This window comes from Elephantulus edwardii, unplaced genomic scaffold, assembly GCF_000299155.1.
Source record: "Elephantulus edwardii isolate Elephantulus edwardi_28Jun2011 unplaced genomic scaffold, EleEdw1.0 scaffold00006, whole genome shotgun sequence".
In the NCBI taxonomy this organism is placed as follows: Eukaryota; Metazoa; Chordata; class Mammalia; order Macroscelidea; family Macroscelididae; genus Elephantulus; species Elephantulus edwardii.
This window is the reverse complement of record NW_006399756.1, coordinates 10,855,980-10,863,328: the sequence shown is the minus strand read 5'-3', so window position 1 is coordinate 10,863,328 and position 7,349 is coordinate 10,855,980. Positions and strand designations below refer to the sequence as shown.

The following is a 7,349-nucleotide window of genomic DNA, read 5'->3' as shown; positions in this document are numbered from 1 at the left end:
AATGAATAAGGGATTGAAGAAGCATTGATGCATTTGGATGCTAATATTGGCAAAGAATAGAAAATATATTGTAGATTACAAAAAGAATAGAGAAACTTGTTTTGGAAGAAGTGCAGCCAGAAGTCTCCTTGGAAGCAAGGATGGTAATAATTTATACCACACATGCTGGCCATGTTGTCAGGAAACACCAGTCTTTGGGGAAAGATGTCATGCTTGGTAGAGAATCATCAAAAAAGAAAATAACCCTCAATGAAGTGGACTGACACAGCGCTGTAACAGTGGCTCCAGCACATTACAGATTGGAATGATGATGCAGGCCTCGGCTGTGTTTTGTTCTGTGGTACCCAGGTCAGTATGAATCAGACTTGGCTCAGGGCATTAAAGAACAATTAGATTCTGCCTCTTTCTCTTGGTTTCATTCTCTGTTTTGTTTTGTTTTCTTAGGCTGCCTCTGTATTTTCTATGGATGACCCTGAGTGGTTCACCATACTTGAGGAATGTCTTGGTCATTTCAGGGAGCCTCCATGGCTAAGACCATGGAGAAAGTGGAGTATGATAAAAAGGCATCTATCTCCTGAGGAGTGGCTGGTGCACTGAAACCACTCGCCTTGGAGTTGCCAGAGCAACCCCTCACCAACTAGGCCACCAGAACACCCTACAAAAGTAGTAAAGGCTTTTTTATAAAGAAGCTAAAACCCCAAAGCAAATTTGTTGCTAAATTGCCTGGTCTACAGGAAGTTTTGTTGCCAACCCAAAGGCCTCCCTGGCACTTTGACTCCACCTGCAGCTCTGAGATAGAAAGATGGGCAATCTCCTCCCATTCAAGTTACAAACACAGAAACCCAGTGCAGAGTCAGCTATGAGTCGGTTCTTACTCGATGGCAATGAGTTTGAACTTTGTTTTTCTAGAGGGCAGAGTGGGACTGTCCTGCAGGATTTACAGAAGCAGACTTCTCTTTCTCCTGGGCTCAGTGGTTCTGAACCATCATAATTTTAGTTAAAAGTTGAGCATCTCTGTGTTCCCAAGGCCACTTGTACAAAGCAAGAGCCCCTCATAATCCTATCCTTTCAATATCACTTAATGGCTGGCGTATGTTCCTCCAACGGCGTGTCTGTGTGTGCTTGCACGTGAACTGTTTCTGGAAATATGTACACAAGTGTAGACCTTCAATATGTTTTTAACAATCTTCCTTTTCACTGTGACTTCCCAGAAAGGGAAGGTCTCAGTCTGTTTTTTCTTGCCAAGATCAAAGCCAAGCACCACAGCTGAGGGCAAGGAAGAGCCAGCTACAGAAATCCTCAATGGAATTCAAAAACTGTGGTGCTCCCTGAAGAGAGGATCAGAGGCCAAGAGGCCACCACTTACACATCAGCTGTGTCTGTTCTTAGGAAATATCCAGCTTGCTACTCTGTTTGCTTTCAGAAGCCAACACTGGACTGATGATATTATGTCCCCCTCATGCCAGTTTCTAGCACTGGCCTCTCCATGTCAATAATGGATGGTTGATGGACATGGCAGAGTGCCCTGTGGAAAGACGTAGGTCTGCTGAACAAGTAGTCAGAAATAAAGACCCACTGACAAGGGGTCTTTCCAGAGTAAACCCCACAGGGGCTTAGGTCCTTACCACCCCTCGTCTCAGCTACACCTGTCACCCATCCATGACCTGGGTGGAAATCTCCTGTATCCCTGTTATATAAAAACAATATTGTCTTGTGTTTCTAGTGAAGCTTTATATGACAGTTTAAGTTCCTACCCAATAATTTCTACACAAGATCTTCAGTGACATTGACCATGCTCCTCACACTGTGTTCACATTCTCATTCTTTCCACCTTGTTTGGCCCATCTCAACTCATTGAGTTTTCTGGTTTCCCTGCTCTGCTACATTCTTATCTTTGTTTTAAGGTCCTTGTTGACAGCTTGGTCTCATATATGTGATTTGTTTAAGGGAGCACAGTGATTACAGGTGATGCTGTCATTTGAGCCAGTTGACTCTTTAGTTACAAGGTGACAGGGATTAGTTTGGCTCAGGTGTGATGATAACTCAGTGTAGTAGTCTGAGGGCATTCTCCAATCTCTAATAGCAGGATTGTTTTATAGGTATTTGAGATTCTGTTCCACATTCTTCTCTCATTTTATCAGAATTAATTGATGTGGCCTTGACTTTCCTTCGTCATTTTGATGATTTTGTTCTGTAGTTTGTTTTTCTACATTAGTATCCAATTCAGATATAGGTCACTGACAAAGGGATAAGAGAACAACATTTAACAGAGCAGCAAGATATGGAGGTGCTGGCCCTGGAGCCAAGTGATGAGCTGGGGTCATAGTCTTCTTCTGGCCCACCAGCTATGTGGCAAACCTATCCTTGTTCTAGGCTTTGTCTCATTGTTTGCAACAAAGGAGTGTGACCAGTTATATAAGAGACTACTGTGCCCCTCCAGGTTGGTGATGCTAAGTTCTACTCTCACGTAGGAGTCAAAGGGCACATAGAACATGGACCCTTGACCACTCACCTGATGTTTGGTGTTAAAGGGATGACCACTATTCTGTCCATGTCACCCTCTGCTCTGTGTTCTCTCAACAGCAGGAATTTCAGCCTCAAAAAAAGCAAAAATTAGTTCTGTCTCTTGACTTAGGAAAGAAATACTTTGAATTGCAACTGTGTAAAGAGCAAAATGACAAGCAAGATTTCATCTTTAGAAAAGTGATACGTCATTGAGGAGATGAAAGTGCCTTTTTTAAGAGAAGGAGGAATCACAGATGGGTTTTGTTTTTTGGGTTTTTTTACCCCCTTTTCATGGCTCTAGGTTAATATACCAGTAGAGGTGAGTGGTATAGTTAATTTTGCAAGAGATGAACTGGAAAGAATGATTCAGCAAGGGTTTCAGAGGGAAAATATCCTACAGTAGAGTTATGGTATCTTCACTGTGAATGAAACTTAAGGGGACTTAGGAGACAATGAGTAGGTGAATGCTCAGCTCATAATTTTTTATTAGGATGAGAAATTCTCTAATAGACCTGTGTTATGACAACATGAATTAGTAAAAATCTTATGGAGTATGACTTACCTACTTTTCCTTATCATTAACATAGGAAAAGATGCCAAAGATGTGCTAGAAAGGAAGGATTCTGTCTTAGTTACCTAGTGTTGCTGTAAGATAAGTATGAAAAAGGAGGCTTTAACAAGCAGAAATTTATTCTCTCTTGATTTAGGAATACAGAACTCCATCTTTAGTGGAAGACTTCTGTGTTTACTGGATCTAGGGGGAAGTCCTTGCCTCTCATGGTTCCTTGGTTATCCCTATGCATCTTGGCATCTGCCTTCTGCTGGGTCTAGGAGTTTCTTAGCATAGGGACTCCACATCCAAAGGACTACTTGTCCCAGGCTCTTCTTTCTTGGTGGTATTGAGATCCTCTTTCTTTGTTTACTTGCTTTTCTTTTTCCATGATTTTAAATATAGGCCACATCCTAAAGGAACTCCCCCTTACATCAGGACCGTGACCTAAGTGAGAATGTTGCATCCCACCCTAATCTCCTTTCTGATCACCCCTGATCACATCCCATAGGCTAATTCTATTGTTGCAGCACTGCCAAATTGCTGAGAATCGTACACGGCCCACCTAAATTGAGATATTTTGGGATAACATAATTCAATTCAGTTTATGCCATTGTCCCCATCAGGTGGGCAGGTGAGAAAGCTACCACAGAACTTTATGCATCTTATGATTTCCACCATAGTTTTAATTAACTAGGCCCAGTTCCCGCTGGGTGGTGAGGTAAAAAAATCCATCATATGTTCGAGTACTTTATTGTTCCTTTCAAATCTGAACCCACTTTGTCACTGACAGATAAGAGGGAAAAGGTCATCTTCTCACTTTGAAAATTTCGGAATCATTTAATAGCTAATTTGTACAGCTAATTACTACCTTTCACTTGTGCAATTATTTTGAATTATTGTCCCCCTGATCCTATTAATGAGCCAGGCTGGGGACAGTAAACCATGATCCTGGGTTCCAGTTGGTTAGTCTTGGCAACTGGGCCCCTTGGAAAGGACTGGCAGGGGATTGAACATTTCCTTCAGCTTTGCTGGGTTGGTGACAAAAACCAACTTCAGAGACCTAGGCTATTTGCATTTCCCCGATCTGGTACAACTTTTCATTATTATTTTATATTGCTGCTCTCTTTTTGGCTGAATTCCAATAATAATGAAGCAAAGCACCGCCCCCCTCCCCCCCCCCCGGGTCATTTTCATTCCTTTTGTGGTCTCAGATACACCTGAGACACCTGGAGGCTTACTTACCTACTCACAGACCTTCTGGAGTCAGCTAACTCGCTGTGTGGCTGGAAAGTTTAGGAGGAATTATGATAAAAAACTGAGACCCAATTGGATAGGTGGGGACAATTTTCAGTGCTATCATTCAGGAATGGCATTTCTATGAATATAACCATGTTGGCCCTGCTTTTAAGGAGTTAGGATTTTTTCATTTTAAATCATTTTTATGATTATTATTCATATTAATGAAAATTTATAGACTTTGGATTTCCATTCGTTCATTGTTGTACTTTCCTCCCTGCCCCCACCCCCAGCCCAGTTCACTCTTCTCTTTGAAAAATAGAAGAAAAATTCTTTCATTGTTTGACAATCCTTTCCCCGAGGCCCACTTCACTATGCAGCCTTTGTTCTGGACTCCTATCATGACAGTAATACCTAATCACATATCCCTTTTAAACAGTTTTCTCCCTCATCTGTTTCAATGCAGTATACATTATTGAATCCATCTTTCTCAGTCTCCTCCCAACCCCAAGGTCAGTCCTGTTTTACAACAGTGGCACCATGCAGTATTTGCCCTTTTGTGACTGAGATATTTCACTCAGTATGTCGTCCAGGGTCACCCATTTTGTATAATATTTTATGTGTTCCTTGTTTTTTACTGCAGCATAGTATTCTATTGTGTGAATATACCTCAGCTTCTCTATCCATTCGTTTGTTGATGGGCACTTAGGTTGTTTCCAACTCCTTGCTATTGTGAACAAAGTCACGATAAGCATGGGTGTGCATGCTTTTAAGGAGTTTTGAGGGTGATTTTGAGGTTGGCCTTAGAAAGGCAATAGTATTGGTGGGATGTGAAGGGTTTTTAGGAGGAGCCTTGGTGGTGCTGCTGACTGAAAGGTCTGGAGTTTGAACCCAATTAACAGATTCCCAGGAGAAAGACTTGATAATTTGCCTTTGTAAAGCTTATAGCCTAGGAACTTATAGAGTAGTTTTGCTTTTCATCCTACAGAGTCGATTGTGGTAGAATTCATTGGATGACACCGCAACAGAAGGTATTGAGGTTTTCTTATCCTAGATTTTTACTAAGCTAGAGATTTTTCTAACAGCTAGAGAGTCTATATCCATTCCTTTAAATCTGAGGGCTCTTTTGATCCTGAAGAATACCCTATTTATGAGCAGTGTTCCCAAGAGCTTCTGTGTCTTAAAACATTTATCAACTACCACCTCACCAGAAGATTAATTTTACATCAGTACTCTACCTGTGGATAAACTTTGGTGAGGATAGGATAGCACCTTTCGTCAGAGGAAAAGGAGACACTGAGGGCAAACTGGTCTTGTTTTACAGTTTTTCAAGACATTTGATGGAGCAATGATTTTTTAAAAATAATATTTTTATTATATACTGGTTTACTTAAAAGCTTGCATACATTGTTTTTCACACTGTATCTTTACCCACCCCTCCTTCCACTCATCAAATTGTGCAACTCTGATTAATCACAGCACTCCCGGCCCATCCTCACCCCTCTGCTCCCACCTTTCCCCCTTGGATCCTCATACGTGTTCTACAATAATGGTCTTATTCAGTGTTTGTCCTTATGGGACTGAATTAATTCACTTAGCATAATGCCACCCATTCCCTCCCAAATTAGGTAGTGATTTACAAAATCATAGGAATAATGATTTTTATCAATGTACTTTATATGTAATAAAAGAGCAGTGATTTTTTTTTAAAGTTTTCACCTTTAATGAAATGACTTTGGAAATAATGTACATTTCCATGACACCCACACTAGTTTCTGGAGTCACAGTAAGATACACAGAATTATACAGATTCCATAATTAATATGAATGACAACATCTCTTAGCAGTTATTTGTTACATGGCAAACAAAATCAAGAAAGCGACCATCAAACAAAAAAGACCCATAGCTTCAGACAAGACAAATCCCAGGATAGCATATGAGAACAGCTGCTGCTTCAGTGAAGGGTTTCTGGCATAGCCAATGATGAGGCTGCCAAAGACTGTACCAATACCAGCACCAGAACCAGCCACTCCTACTGTCGCAGCTCCTGCACCAATAAATTTGGCAGCAGTATCAATGTCTCTGCTGATTGCTCTGGTTTGAAACTCCCTCTGGATTAGTGGAGACACACCATTCTGGGCCCCACTAAACACTGCTGAGCCCTCTCCAGGCCTAGCTTCTGGTCACGATAACACTGATGCAGCAATTGGTCTGTATGCAACCCTGGATCCAGCTCGGATCAGAGCCGGGGTGCAGGCGAGCTTGGCGCAGGCAAACATCTTAAACTCTGGGGAGGCGCGGCTGGAGGACTTGGGTGACAGGTGGCGTGGGCTCCTCTCCCGCTTCCTCCCTTCTACACGGCGGCAGCGGTCGAAGTGGTACGGCTCAAAAGAGCAGTGATTTTTAAAAAGTGGTTTAGTTGGTTTATGCCAGGTAAAATGTGGAAAGAAACTAGTGCAGATACGCCAGAGGGAGGCTTGAAGTGCAGCATTTGAGAGCTATGGCGTGGGGTACTTTAGAAGTGATAGAGCTGAAGGGTTAATATAGTATGTGATTCATTTACTCCGGGAGAGAAATGACAGTGCAGAGCGCATAATATCATTGATTGTTTTCTAGTGTTAATCATTGCCATCTGTCAGCTGCGAATGAGGCCCCATGGCATTGTGGGATAAGTATAGGACTTGGAATAATAGATTTAACAGCCACTACTTATTGTACTATTGCTTCTAACTGGCTGCCGTGTTCAGTCCCTTATGGTCACTATCTCATTTTACCCTGATAGAGGTGTGATTATTCCATTTCCTACAGGAGGTAGTTAAGTGAGCCACATGGTCACATTCTGGATTTAAATTCAGATTTTTCCATTTCCATGGCCCGTGTTAACCATAGGGTGCTATTGTGAGGGGCCCAGAAAGGTCTTTCTTTGGGCAATGGGCAAAGAAAGAATTTTGTGGACTAGAAAGCAAATAACAGTATGGATCAAAAGCATATTGAGAATAAAGGGTTTGCATCTTTGTTGCCTTGCTTGCTGAAATGGAAGAAAACTTGAAGCCC

The 7,349-nt window shown here is 41.8% G+C and overlaps 1 pseudogene; it reads right to left on the bottom strand.

Moving 5' to 3' along the window:
• Positions 1-6,148: 6,148 nt before the first annotated feature.
• On the bottom strand, positions 6,149-6,574 carry LOC102849131 (annotated as a pseudogene).
• Between the last annotated feature and the right edge of the window lie 775 nt (positions 6,575-7,349).